This window comes from Cebus imitator, unplaced genomic scaffold, assembly GCF_001604975.1.
Source record: "Cebus imitator isolate Cc_AM_T3 unplaced genomic scaffold, Cebus_imitator-1.0 Scaffold69, whole genome shotgun sequence".
NCBI lineage: Eukaryota > Metazoa > Chordata > Mammalia > Primates > Cebidae > Cebus > Cebus imitator.
This window is the reverse complement of record NW_016107384.1, coordinates 2,858,302-2,873,270: the sequence shown is the minus strand read 5'-3', so window position 1 is coordinate 2,873,270 and position 14,969 is coordinate 2,858,302. Positions and strand designations below refer to the sequence as shown.

The following is a 14,969-nucleotide window of genomic DNA, read 5'->3' as shown; positions in this document are numbered from 1 at the left end:
TAAGTTTAGAGTTACAGTTAGCATACGCCTAGGCTAGCCTAAATAACTGTGTACTATATTTGGATTCCTTGCTGGAATAGATTTCCCTTTTCCAAGAGTAAGAGGCAAATCACAAGCTATTTAGCTGAGGACATAGTCCCAACAGGTCCAATATGGGAAAAGGGATACAGGAAAACTTGCTCTTTAATAGCTTACCCAGGCTGAAAAAATAGAAAATGACATTTTCCAGTGGTGTATTTTTAGCCACTCCCACCACCAAAAAAATCGTATCTTTTCATTTTTCTAAGACCTAAAGGGGTTGGAAGGAGCCAAGCAATATCCAAATAATTAATACCATTTCAAGGTGCTGAAAGTTTCAGAACTGCAGCAGGCAGCTCGTGAGTCAGGCTGGGACGCTCTTAGAAACCAATTTGAGACCTGCCAGCTCTACCTTTTTCTCCACAAATGCTGTCACACCTTGCTCCCACCTCACTTAAATTCAATACCCCAAGGTCACAAGAGCTCAAAAAAAAAAAAAAAGACCAAAAACTAGGTCAGTGCTTTTTGTGATTTCAGAAATCCAGTTTACATGCTGTAAAGAAAAAGAGCTGCTCTATAGAGTGGAACCTGGACAAATCAGGAGACACTAGAGACATTACTCTCTTGTCAAACAGCTCAAATATGAGTATAACTTCAGGAAAAGACCACTAGATTTACTCTGAAGCTACTCTATTAAGTATCAGAAAAATTATAAAGTCTTTGCCTCCATAGGAGATTTAACAAACTGCACTAACCAAGTAACTATTAAACTAAGTTGGGCATATTCCTGCGAGTAGTTGAAAATAACTCAGTTCCCTGCCCACACTATTAAGGCACCATGCGTGGCTGAGGGTGGTTAATTGACTTGTCCCTGAAAGAGCTGTTTTCTTTACCCATAGGATGGAAGTCCAATTATATGGGACCCTTAAAACAAATTGGAATCAAATACCAGAAAGTATGCTGCAGAAAGCAGCCTTAAATGACAACCCAGGAAATAACGTGATGGATAAGTGTCCTTTGCAATGGCTATACTTTAGATGTTGCTACCCCATCGTTAAGACCTGTGTGGCTGTTGCGGATCTGCAAGGCCCCAGAATCTAAGAGAGACTGAAGATCACAATCACTCAGACTCACTGTTAATAACCTAGATGGAAAATAAATAAATTATGGTACATGATGCAAATTTGAAAAAAAGAAAGGCCTAACCAAAATACTGAAGAGTCAAAATAACCTACTAGGAGAACAATAAAAGCCTAAAAAATCATTGACAAAAAAGTAAGGTAAGGATATTAATTTACTCTTTAATTTGGCACCACTAAGCAAAAAGTTGATATAAATATTATCTTATTTCCATTCTAATCTTGTAAGTGTGCTGAAAATAGTGACGGATAAGAGAGGTGGCCATGATTTTTCTTTAACCAGTTTTAGTATAATCACTACATGACCAGGCCACTTAAGAGAAATGGGTGACCTGAGGGAAAGATAGTAAGAAACTATTTATCAACAAAACACTCCTTCTCTACAAATTCTGGATTATATCCCAACATAAAAAATACATGGGCTAAAAGAATCATACAACAACTTTGATTGTCTTACTCCATTTGGGCTGCTATAACAAAATACCTTAGACTGAGTAATTTATAAACAACAGAAATGTTTTCTGACAGTTCTAGAGGCTGGGAAGTCCAAGATCAAGGCAGCAGCCAATCTGGTGTCTGGTGAGGGCCCATCTCCCCTAGATGGTGCATTCCCTCTGTCCTCACAAGGCGAAAGGGGCAAACAGGCTCCTTCAAGCTCCTTTTATTAAGGCAGAGCCCTCATAACCTAATCACCTCCCAAAGGCTCCACCTCTTAATACTACCTCATTAGGAATTTAGGTTTCAGCATATGGGGGTAGGGGGTTGGACACATTCAGGCCATAGCATTAACCAAACTCTGCTTGATAAAAAGAATATCGGCATTTTTCTAAAAGAATCAAAATCTTTATTCCTAAAAGTTTCCTCTAAGTGGGATTGGAAGAATTACAGTATTTGCCATGATCAGATTTAGATTTTTTTTTTTTTTTTTTTTTGAGCTGGAGTCTGTCGCCCAGGCTAGAGTGCAGTGGTGCGATCTCGGCTCGCTGCAACCTCTGCCACCCAGGTTCAAGCAATTCTCCCACTTCAGCCTCCCAAGTAGCTGGGATTACAGGTGCCTGCCACCACGCCCAGCTAATTTTTTGTATTTTTAATAGAGATGGGGTTTCACCATGTTGGCCAGACTGGTCTTGAACTCCTGACCTCACAATCCACCCCCCTCAGCCTCCGAAAGTGCTGGGATTACAGGCATGAGCCACCACGCCCAGCCCAGATTTAGATTTTTATAGGAGCACTAGAGGTGCTAGTAAGAGAATAGACTTGAAGGAGGGAGAAGTATCAAGAGTAGAAGCAGGGAGACTAGGTAGGAAACCAATGCTAAGTTCCAGGAAAAAGACAGGGGCGGCTTAGACCAGTGTACCAGGAATAGAAATGGTCACAAATGATCAGATTTGGGATTTATTCTGAAGGTCGCATTACCAACAGGATTTTTTTAATTGAATAGATATATGGTATAAAAGAAGAGTCAAGAATGATCTCAAATTGACTGATTGATTGATGTCATGTGAAACCAGGTAAAGAGTTTTGCCAGCAACTGAGATGGTAAACAATGAGTGAAAATCAGGTTTAGGAGAAAAAAAAAATCAACCTTTGTTTTAAATGTTAAATATGAAATGTCTATTGGACATATAAATGAAGATATTTAAAATAGTGTTTACATAAGGAGAAAAACAGGGGTTGAAGATGCTAATGTGGGCCATCTGCATGTAGATATTTAAAGTTATGAAACTGGATAGATCTCGTGATGAGCAAGTTTAGATCACGCAGAAAAGAGGCCTCCCGAGCATTTGGCATCACTAAAAGGAAGAGAACACAACAAAAGGACTGGGAAGAAGCACTGAAAGAAAGGGAAAGAAAGAAACCACAAAACTAAGACACTATGATTCTCTGGAAACCAAATGAAGAAAATACGTAAAGAAGTGGGAAAGATTTTCTGTGTTGAATGATGCTGAGGGATTTGATATGGTGAAAACCAAGAACTGAGCATTGGAGTTGGCGCCTTAGAAGTCATTGGTAACCTTGACAATGAAAACAAAATTCTGTGGTAAAATATACAAAACACAAAATCTACAGTTTTAACCATTTTTAAATGAACAATTTAATGGCATTAAATACATTCACATTGTCATGCAACAATTACCGCCTTCCATCTCCAGAACTTCATCTTCTCAAACTGAAACACTGTATCCAGAAAACAAGATTTCCATATTCCCTCCCCTGACAACCACTATTCTACTTTTTGTCTCTGTAAAATTCGGCTACTCTAGGTCCCTCATATAAGGGACTAATACAATATATGTTGTCTTGTGATTGGCTTTATTTCATAATGTCTTCAATTTCAGATGTTTTCACATTCTGTCAAAGTGAATATCGGGCCCGGTGTGGTGGCTCACGCCTGGAATCCCAGCACTTTGGGATGCCAAGGCAGGTGGATCACTTAAGGTCAGGAGCTCAAACCAGCCTGGCCAATATAGTGAAACCCCATCTCTACTAAAAATACAAAAAATTAGCCAGGCATGGTGGTGGGTGCCTGTAATCCCAGCTACTTGGGAGGCTGCGGTAGGAGAATTGCTTGAACCCCGGGAGGTGGAGGTTGCGGTGGGCTGAGATCATTCCATTGCACTCCAGTCTGAGTAAGAGATTGAGATGAGAAAGAGACAGAGACAGAGAGAGAGAGAGGGGAGGGAGGGAGGGAGAGAGGGAGGGAGGGAGAGAAAGAAGGGAGGAAGGAAGGAAGGAAGGAAGGAAGGAAGGAAGGAAGGAAGGAAGGAAGGAAATAAATTTGAAGAAAGTGAGTTTAGGTGACTTTCAACATCATCTAGAGCAGCAAGATCAAAATTGGAGCTAGGTTCCTGATCCACAATCCTTCCAATTTAAACCTGAGTGATTTGCTTTCTCTGAAAAACCTGAACATTTTCCCAAATAGGAAACATTTTAAATGGAAAAAGCCCATTGATTATTCTGAAATAAAATAATATTATATGTATAAATAAATCTTTTAAATTGAAGCAATAATAAAATTGCCACTTTTGAGCAAAACAAATACCAAAATAGTAACTTTCTTTCCACCAAGTTTTCTAACTTCATGCTTAAAAATAATGTTGGTCTTATAGACTAATGGAACAAAATAGAGAACTTAGAAATGAATCCATACACCTACAGTGAACTCATTTCAACAATGGAGCCAAGGATGTACATTGGAGAAAGCAGTCTGTTTTGTTTCCCATAAATGGTGCTGGGATAACTGGATACCCATATGCAGAAAAATGAAACTAGATCCCCATCTCTCTCCTTACACAAAAATCAAATCAAAATGGATTAAAGACTTACATCTAAAACTTCAAACTATGAAACTACTAAAAGAAAACATTGGAGAAATTCTCCAGGACATTGGTCTAGGCAAAGATTTATCAAGTAATACCCCACATGCACACTCAAGCCAAAAGAAAATGGACATCAAATTAAAAAGCTACTGCACACCAAAGGAAACAATAACAAAGTGAAGAGACAACCCACAGAAGGGGAGGAAATGTTTCCAAACTACCCATGTGACAAGGGATTCATAACCAGAATATATAAGGAACTCAGTGCTGTAGGAAAAAATTTAATAATCCAATTAATAATAAAATTTTAAAAATCTGAGACATTTCTCAAAAGAAGACATATGAATGGTAAACAGGCATATGAAAAGTTGCTCAATATCATTGATTATCAGAGAAATGCAAATCAAAGCTATAATGAGATACTATCTCACCCCAATTAAATTGCCTATCCAAAGATAGGCAATAACAAACTCTGGCAATGATGTGAAGAAAAAGGAATCCTCTTATATTGTTGGTGGGAATGTAAATTAGGTAAAATCACTATAGAGAACAGTTTGGAACTTCCTCAAAAACTAGAATATGATCTACCATATGATCCAGCAATCCCACTGCTATGTATATAACCAAAAGAAAGGAAATCAGTATATCAAAGAGATATCTGCACTACCGTGTTTACAGAAGCACTATTCACAGTAGCCAGGATTTGGAAGCACCCTAAGTGTCCATCAACAGAAGAATAAAGAAAATGTGGTACATATACACAAGGGAGTACTCTTCAGTCATAAAAAAGAATGAAATCCTGACATTTGCAACAACATGGATGGAACTGGAGGACATCATGATAAGTGAAATAAGCCAGCCATGAGAAGACAAACATCACATGTTCTCACTTATTTGTGGGAGCTAAAAATTTAAAACAATGAACTAATGGAGATAGAGAATAGAATGATGGTTACCAGAGGCTGGGAAGGGTAATGGAGGAAGGGGGCAGGGAAGTGGGGACTGTTAATGGTTACAAAATATAGCTAGGTTGAATGAATAAGATCTAACATTTGCTAGCACAACAGGGTGACTATAATCAACAATATTGTACATTTTTAAAGAGCTAAAAAAGTGTAATTGGAATGTTTTTAACAAAAGGAAGAATAAATGCTTGAGGCGATGGCTACCCCATTTACCCTGATATGATTATTTCACACTGTATGCCGTATCAGCGTATCTCATGTACCCCGTAAACATATACACCTACTATGTGCCTGTAAAAATAAAAAATAAAAATAAATAAAAAGAAGACCTTCCAAGTGATCACTTAGAAGTGATCTTTTTAAAAAGCACTGAACTTTTTAGAAAAAATAATAATATTGATCTTAATGGTCAATATTTGGGCATAAGTTTTGCTTTATTATATTATTATTAATTATATATAATTTTTCTAAGGCTGTAATAAAATAAAAATAAAAAATGCTTCATATGTTTTAATGAAAATTTATTCTGGCCAAAGGATTATTTCAATCTTCTTTTAGAAAGAAAAACAAATTCTGGGTTCAAAGAATAATATATACTTAGATAAACTGAGAATACAAAGGCATAAATTTGTTTCCAAAACACTTATAGTCAACCAATGAATGTCTTTAAATCTGTATTATAGGCCAAAGTTACACCATGAAATACCAGTCTTTGAAATAATGTTGGACTAAACGTGGGCCTATAGAACTCACTTTAATGTGGGAACAAGTAAATGCCTTTGTAAAAGTCTAAAATTCCTCACCCACTACGTATTTGCAGTGCAGATAAATGAATGTGCTTTATTTTGAGATCTCCTTAGTGATATTCATAGAGTATTTTCTCAAATTACGTATGAAATCAGTGAAAATTATAGTACAATTTGTCACAAGGTGCACCAGATCAAGAGGTAGCACGGAGAGAAATTAAAGGGGAAAGAAAAATACGCATATGTTTCAGATGCTGCAAGGTTATTCATATTAGGTCAAGAACAACAAAGTCCAAATCACTGTACAGAAACAAAGACAGGATTCTTAATAGAAACTTAAAGCTCAAATAAATTATTGCTGTTCAAACGTGTTTTTTATCTCCTGTATCACAGTTTAATCTCTAAACACTCTACGGTTCGTGTAAACAGACTGTTTCAGTTCATGTTACTTTGTCTAGTCTAATGAGGTCCTGGGATGTAGGGTTTATGATTCATAAAAGGTTTTTAAAGACAGCACTATCAGATTCAAACCTAATGGTCCCATCACATATAAGATAGATCTCATCTTAAATATACCTTCACCACATACCCACATAAACACACAGCTTTACTAATAGTATATTTGAAAATACTTTCCAACTCAGTGCTAGTGAGCATTGAGAGTAGATAACTGGCTAACTTATACGTGCACAGCTATATATATGCCCTTTACACTGAGTGTAATTTGAAGAAAAAAGCATCCTAGACAGATGTCTGCTCCATGGTTTATAAGACTATGTGATACCATCCGCACTTTTCACAGCTAAACCCTTGAAAACTGGGAGACAGACAAAGGAACCCAAACGTGAAGAGCATTCATTAAAAGATGTAAATAGCCAAGATCCGTGCTGTTTTGTTTCAATCTTCTTTATAGTGCTGAAAACAGGAAAGCCTCCTGTCACGCAGACTCCGGGATTCTCAGAGCCCAATAAAGGTTAGTGACATTTTCAATTCATGTTTGTTTTCATTCTTCTAATCATGAACCCTGTGTCAGCCTGAGAAACCAGCTGAGAGTAATCCATAACCTTTTATAAGTGAAACATTAACTCACAGCTCGTTCTGATGTCTTTTTAATGTAATACAAAAGCAAAAGCAAAAACACAATAATATACATGATAAAAACACGGTAGCCAAATGAGAAAGTTTGTTGAAACTTTCACAGCACAGAGTACCACCTATTTTAATGGCCAAATATCATTTACTAACACTAACTAGCTAGAGCCTAGATTGAGAATAAATATAAATACACCAGAGTAACATCCAAATAGATAATCAAGAAGAAATTACTAAAATCTTTCAAGATTGTCATTAATTGCCAATGTAGTGTTCATAATAGAATAGGCATGCACCACAAAAATACTTTTTTCTTAATCCATAATTTGCTATTGCATCATTCCTTGGAAGGTAGTAGTCTTAACAAAATGGGTGAGTTTCTGAGCTGATTGGAAATAAACTGCTGTATCATCTTCCCTAGCACCCATCCTCAGTGTTCTATAAGATGCTTAGCAACATAGGCGTTGAGTCTGAAATCTAAATTGTAATACAGAATACAGTTCCTGATTGTTTTGCTGATGTTTGCCAGACTAAAGTTGGGACTCCAAAACTATCTCCTGAAAGATGTGAGTGTAATTTCTCCTCGAGAGTACATTCCTAATCAGATACTTAAGAAACTGGCTTTGCCATCCCAGTTGAGTCTCTTCGTATCTGGGTACTAAGTGGCATGATCATCAAAGACTTAAGGACACCAAGGAAGTGACTAATAAGCAAAATCCAGTTGTATTACACAATGGAGAGGCACCAGACCTGAGCGGTTAACTCTCCAATATGTCAAGAAAGATCAATGTTGACACCAAGAAGTGCCAATTTTCTAACCCAGGTAAAGAAAAAACAGTATATGAAAGTAAAAGTTCTGTGGAACAAGGCATGATTTATTCATCAGAGGGAAAAGGGTACCTTGCCAAGAGATGATACGCCAGGCCATGAGGAGCCTTCTACAGGTACGACAACAAGAAACATGCAAACGGTGAAGGTTTGTATTCTTCATCCCTACAGCTTCCAACATACAAAGAAACAAGCATCAATGGCTGAAAAGATTCCAGTGAATACAATACAACTCAAAGTTTAGAGGAATTAGAAGGAGAAGGGCAGAAATGGGCTAGGGAACCTGGTCTTTATTAACGTTTATTTCATTAGCTCTAATTGCTTCATTATTATAAACATTATTATATTCATATTTGTTTCATCTCAAACTAATTTAATTGATAGAATTCTGTGTCCTTGCTATTATGTGACACAATTAGTTCTCATTAGTTCACATTTCACTCATTTTCTCCTGACTGATTGCACTACATACTGATGCTCACTAATATCAATATGTAATGTAATCAGTCAGGAGTAAAATGTTGTTACAGAGTCTCTAAAACTATCATACTTATTCTGATTGTTTTCAAAGTACCAATATTCTTTCTATAATTTCTGTCTTAATAATGTGAAATTTGGTGTTAATAATACAATTTTTACTATACTTATTGACAGTGGTTAACCATCATTTAAGTAGTTGGAGACAGCAAATGATTAATAAATTTAAAAAGACAAACTGCCATTTGCTCATGTAGCCTTTAAATCACAGAAAATGAAGTGTCGATTATTTCTTTGGTTTTCTTCTGAATCATTAGGCTTATTCCTTTCCCCTCCTAATCCATTTTTCTTCATTGTTATGATCCTTCTACAACCATGTGGAGAGCTTCAGGACAGCAAGAACCTGCAGCTGATGCTTTCTATGGGAGGTGAAGAGGTCCCTCGAATTGTGCTACTGTTAATTTGCCCTTTGAACATCTACAGCAGGGAGTCTATAAAGACAGAAGCAAAGCATAGAGATTTGTCTATCTGATTATTACGTCAGAAATGCTAAAGACTAAAAGAGAAGAAAAGGGCAAAAGGCTTTTTGTAATCAATTTTATAAAATCCATTGGGCTTTCAGTGGGGCCCATTTGGAAATGCCCTGCGAGTTTACTTAGATGAAATACACACAGAGACTCTACATTCTCCTCTTCAACTATTTTAGCACTATTACTTAGAATGTGAATTTGTACATACATGTATAAATAAAACACTGGCTGTCCTTTTTTCCCTTAACCAAGAATTACACCCCGTGGTTCCCACTAAACCACAGATCATTCTGCGAGAAATAATGGCACGACAAACTCAACTATATTATTCCTCTGAGCAGAGCTTCCCAACAATACATGTATTTAACAGTCCTTTCAGCCGGTCTTGAACAAGATCAAAAGGTATAAACACACACACACACACACACACACACACACACACACACACACACTACTCAAAGCCAGAACATTCAAAGTAGCAAATGGCTTAATGGTTTTGATTTTTGAAAAGTTCAAAACAAAAATCATTTTAAGTAAATTTAAAAAAGAAGATGAATCTACATTACTTTTGCCAAAGCTAAATCCTACCTCAAATAATGGCTGAAGACATTTAAATACCAGAGTTGCTATAATAATCCCTGTTTGAATCATGGTTTCCCTGAACTGGGTTAAGCCTTTAGACAGAAACTAATTGCTACAAACACTAATTTTCAAGTTTCTTTTGTTTCCCTTTGCAGGCACCTCTGGACACAGAAGGTACCCAATTAGCAGAATTCATGGTCCTGATTGTGTATTGTGGGGCTAGTGTGTGGGCTGTATAAACACTGTTGATTACCATTCCTCTGTAATGGCTGGTTTTTGATTGCTTAATAAGGCCATCTATTCTGCATCAGGGCCTGGCAAAGCAGTTGGTGAAATCAGTTAGGTCACTTTTTTCTGGTCCGAGTAACAGGAGGAGTCTGTGATGGTGGCAGTTGACTAAAAACATAATTACGGGCTATTTAATCGCATCTGTTTCCCCACTTAACATTGTTTGTTCAAGTTAGACATAGTTAAGTAAATCAAAAGGACAATAACAGCAAAAACACGAAAAAATTACTATTACATAGTTAAAACTCTAGGGTTTGATATAATTATAGAAAACATAGCTTGTAGTGATTTTTTAAGGTACTAATTTTTATTAGGTTCTATACATATATTTTGCTTATTTGGTTGTTGCTTGTTTTTTAGGATTTCTTTTTAAGATTCTGTGTTATGTAAATAAGTATTTGTCTGACAGGACTGATTTTATGTGAAGGGTTCTACAGGGATGATATTATTTATTATGATGATTTTTATGTGCTCATCCAATGTTATAATTAGCAGTCAAGTAACTCCTATCCTGTTTTGTGATTAATAACTAATCCCATAAACACACCTTTACTACATAGAATTGTCTAGATGGATGAGTCCAAGTGAGCATCAGACCCAAGGACACCGCCATTCACTCTGAAATGCCCCCATCCTCCCTCTGAGTACCATACCTGTAATTTATCAATAATGCAAAACTGCTTGACAATCAAAGGGATAAAACTGAAAGGCACCCAGACAGTCAGAGCTGCCAACAGGCATCAGGCCCATGTTCCAACGCAACTAAGCTGGCCATTGAATCCAGTAAACATGATGAATAAGTATCAGGTCAGATGAAATGAGAGGCAGCTGCTCTTTCAGAAACATACCCTGTGCTTACTGCCACATGTAGCATGTTCATAAAATGACTTACAACAACATCCGGCAGATATTTTACTAAGCAGTCTGTAGTACATGTTTTAGAATAACTGCCTTTTGTAAGTTGATACAACAGAGAAAGTTGACTTTTGTAACCACCCAACAAGACTGTTACAACTCAAGGCCTAACAGAGAAGGATTTGTAACTGAGAGCTACCCTCTACTCTTGGAGAATCCAAAAGGGACCCTTAGGAAAGGAGGGTCATCTCCCTCAAAGTGCGATTGTCTTTATTAAAGATGTTTTTCAGGAAACGGAAACTACATCTCAGTACTGATTTTAAATGAAGCAAGCATGATACACATTATGAATAGAAGTTCTTGAAATAAACTATCTGCATGACAAATAGCAAAATATCCAATATGGCAGAATATACAGTTTAATTTTAGTATTTTTGCATGATTTTAATGTGTTAAATAGCTTTTAAATGTTTTTAATTATGTAAAGTTATCCTGAGGACAACTGACACAGCGCATAGTTACCATAAGTGCAATTAACAAAATCTTTCACTGCTTTGCTAGCTTATACAAAGACACAGTGCCATCCCATGGAGCATTGTGTTTGGCAGTTAGTCATTATTTGTTCAGTGTTAAAATATTTATTGAGGGCTTACCGCATGTCAGGTACTGTGCTAGGTATTGAGGTTATAAGAGTAGAACATTGAAGAAGGCATAGTCCCTGGCCTCAGGGAGCTTACAGTCTAGTGATGCAGACAGACAAGTACATTAACAGGTAAATCACTGCAATCTGTGATAAGGTCTATGATGGAAACATATAATGCCCCACAGTGGAATGACCAGGGAATTTGATTTGGAGAAATCCTCCAAGAAGATTACTTTTCAGCTGAGACTTCGGTGATAAGAAGGAGCTGGCCATATGAAGACCAGGGTGGATGGTTGAGAAGCAGAGAATTTCAGGCAGACCTATGGCATGTGCACAGGCAGGCCCTGAAGTGGGAAAGACATCAAGTGTTTAAGGAAGTACAAGAAGTTCTTTATGACTGCATCTAAGCTGGTAACCAGAGAGGATCACCAGAGGAAGAAGGAGAGGTGGGCACAGAAGAACCAAACAGACCCCAATAAGCCAAGGTAGGGGGTCAATTAAATTCAAAGTCCAGCAGGAAGCTTCAAGTAAGAGAGCACCATGATCTGATTTGGATTTTTGGAAGATCATTCTTCTACAGGAGAAAAGACTAAAAGGGGCAAGCCTGGACATGATAGAATGAGGTGGGAAGCCACAGTAATCCAGGTAAGACGAGATGCTATCTCAAATGAAGGTGCAGAGTTGGATATGGTGAAAACTATAGTATAGATTATGGAGATGGGAAGAAGAGAACACATTCGAGAAATACGTTGGAGACAAAAATAAAAGATTTTGTGTATGTGTGTCTTGTCTCCCAACCAGACTGCTGTCTCTTAGAAGAAACTGTCTTCACACTTGCATTGGGAAATCTCTGTATTTTCTGCCCAATTTTTCTGTGAACTTAAATTACTCTCCAAAATAAAGCCATTTTTTAAGGTATTTTTGGATTAATTTGTCCACAGTCACATGTCAGACATTCACTTGGAACCAGGATTCTTGCCTCCTGGTTCTCACCTGCCTAGCCTTTTGGGGTGGCCAGTTAATTTCACCTGAACAAAACTTAATGTCATTATGATGGGAATATGCCAGGCCTAAGGCACCTCAGCAACAAGCCTTTTGAGAAGAAAAAGAGAGAGTGTCTTGGTGGGACAGAAGCCCAAATAAGGTGGCCAGCAGTCCAACACCTACTGTCCACGGGTGCACACACTTGGACCATTACCACTGGCAGGAGAGTACTCTCTGGCAGGCAGTCACTGCCAAGGAAGGTACGCAGGGTCAGGTTAGATTCCAAGTCAGGAGGATCAAGATCCATCATCCTTACATTTCCAATTTATTTCCTGCCCCACGTTAATCAATCAGCAACTGGAGTAACACACATGTGTGGAAGCATGATGAGAAGGCAGGGAATTCATTCAACAAATATTTATTGCACATCTTCTATGGCTAGGCATTAGTCTAGGTGCAGGGGTACAGCAATGAATAAAAGTATCTGCCTTCAATAAGCTTATATCCTTGTAAGGAAGACATATGAACACAAAATAAATAACACATTAGATTAGAAAAAAGGCACACCATGAAGAAAAGTAAACCAGTATGATTCTATTTGGCTAGAACATAGGATTTATGATAGCAAATTAGAAGAGAGACGACTTAAATGAAAGGTTGATGGAAGGCAAGTTTGCTGAGATGAGAACTAATGAGCTGCAAAAATACAGAGAACTGGAAATCATGGGGATGGCAATGAAGAGACTTAGTTGGGGTTGAAGAATAATAGAATACTGGAACTAGAGAGGACCTCAGAGATTCTGAATCAACGCCCTAACTTTACAATAAGGTGAGATATAAGGGCTAGTTACCCAGTGGCTTAGGATCTCTGCCATTTTCCTCTCCTTCTGTTGCTGTGATTCCAGCATCCCATGCCATCCAGCCTCCCCATGGTATGTTCTCTCTAGAGAGAAACTCCAGACTGAAGGTCTTGGAGGCAGAGCAAATCTGAGTGACAGGTAAGGCCCAATGTGTGATTAACCCTGTGCACAGCTGAAGTGTAGGGAGGGTAATAAATTTCGCTAGTTCATCATCTTCTACATGCTAAGTGCTTTACATGTATTGTCTAATTTAACTCTCTCAGCAAGCCTGTAATGTAGGTATTATCTCCCAAAACAGACATTAAAAACCCAAGGTTGCACAGCTGGAAAGGATTTAAAACTGTGCATATTTAACTCCAAAGCCCCTGTTCTTTCTATTATGCCACACAATCTCCTAGCATAGGCTCACTGTGAGTTTAAAAGAGGTCATGGTTAAGCAGGAAGTTTAGGGGTGGGGAGGTCAAAAGACAAATGTCACTGTTCTTGTAGTCATGACCTCTTGTTGCAGACAGGTTAGGGGCAATGCTTCAAGAGGCGGGCAGAGTCGATGATGTGGATATTGAAGTTCCCGAGGATGATGTCATCAGCCTAAATTTCTATGTGGGATATGCATGCATGTGCACATGTGTATGTATGCACATATTTACATGTACGTTCAAGTGAGGGAGAACAAAGACAGACCAAGATCCACATAGCTGGAGTTGAAAAGTGGCCCATGAGCCAGGTACTCAAGTTCTCTGTGACTGGGGATATTAAAGTGAATGCTAAAGGGTTTATCGTACTTCAATTTTGAAAGTTATTAAGAAACCCCAGAGATGTGTATGTAAAAAATCCAATTAAATAATAAATGTTCTGGAATAGGAAAGCAAGAATAAAGCTATTTGCCACCAAAGACATCAGTAAAAGTGGGGTTTTTATGACTCTCAAGCCAAAGGGTAGGAGCTTATTAACAATAACAGAAGAGCAGACTCTTTATTCTCCAATACGAGAAGCCACTGACCAGAGTTCCACACAGCAGATCCCACAAACACACAGGTGGCTCTGAACAATGTCCTCTGGCAGCAGATGCCTGGAGGCCCAGAGAGTCTCTGTCCATCTTGGTTGTTACTTTTTTCTGGAGAATAATGAAGAATGATGACTTTCTCAGCGGCTCTCAAAATTATGGTCCCAAACCCAGTGACATGTCCTATAACTTGTGTAAGGTACATGGATGTGCTTTGGTCAAGGAATAGGCCAGTGTGGATATCCAGGCCTGCATGACTCAGCAAGTTTGGTGTGCAAGTGCACATCTCCACTTGTTATATAACCTGTTTGTGTAAATTCATATTTGACTCTACACCACTATTGTCTATAAAAGGTATAACTGTCCTGCTGACACTGTACAGGGGCCCTTGGGGCTTGGCTCAACTCGGCTCAACATGGCTTAACATGGCAGGTAACTGGCACCCAGAGAGAGAGAGAGAGCCAGAGCTGTACATCTTTGCAGACAGACAAGAGGGAGCCAGGACATAGCTTACCTTGCTCGTGCCCAGAGAGAGAAAGAGTTTAGCTGCTGACCCTGAAAGCAAAGGAGAGCCAGCCACGCAGCTGTGCATGGGGGTGGCTGGCTCAAGCAGCTGAGACAGGGCAGACAGTAAGAAAA

The 14,969-nt window shown here is 38.3% G+C and overlaps 1 long non-coding RNA gene across 1 annotated transcript; it reads left to right on the top strand.

Moving 5' to 3' along the window:
* The first annotated feature begins 7,111 nt into the window (after window positions 1-7,111).
* Window positions 7,112-12,357, top strand: LOC119471681. Its single transcript, XR_005200747.1, has 3 exons — window positions 7,112-7,161; window positions 9,853-9,871; window positions 11,669-12,357. It is a non-coding gene; the product is annotated as an uncharacterized LOC119471681 (long non-coding RNA).
* The last annotated feature ends 2,612 nt before the right edge of the window (window positions 12,358-14,969 follow it).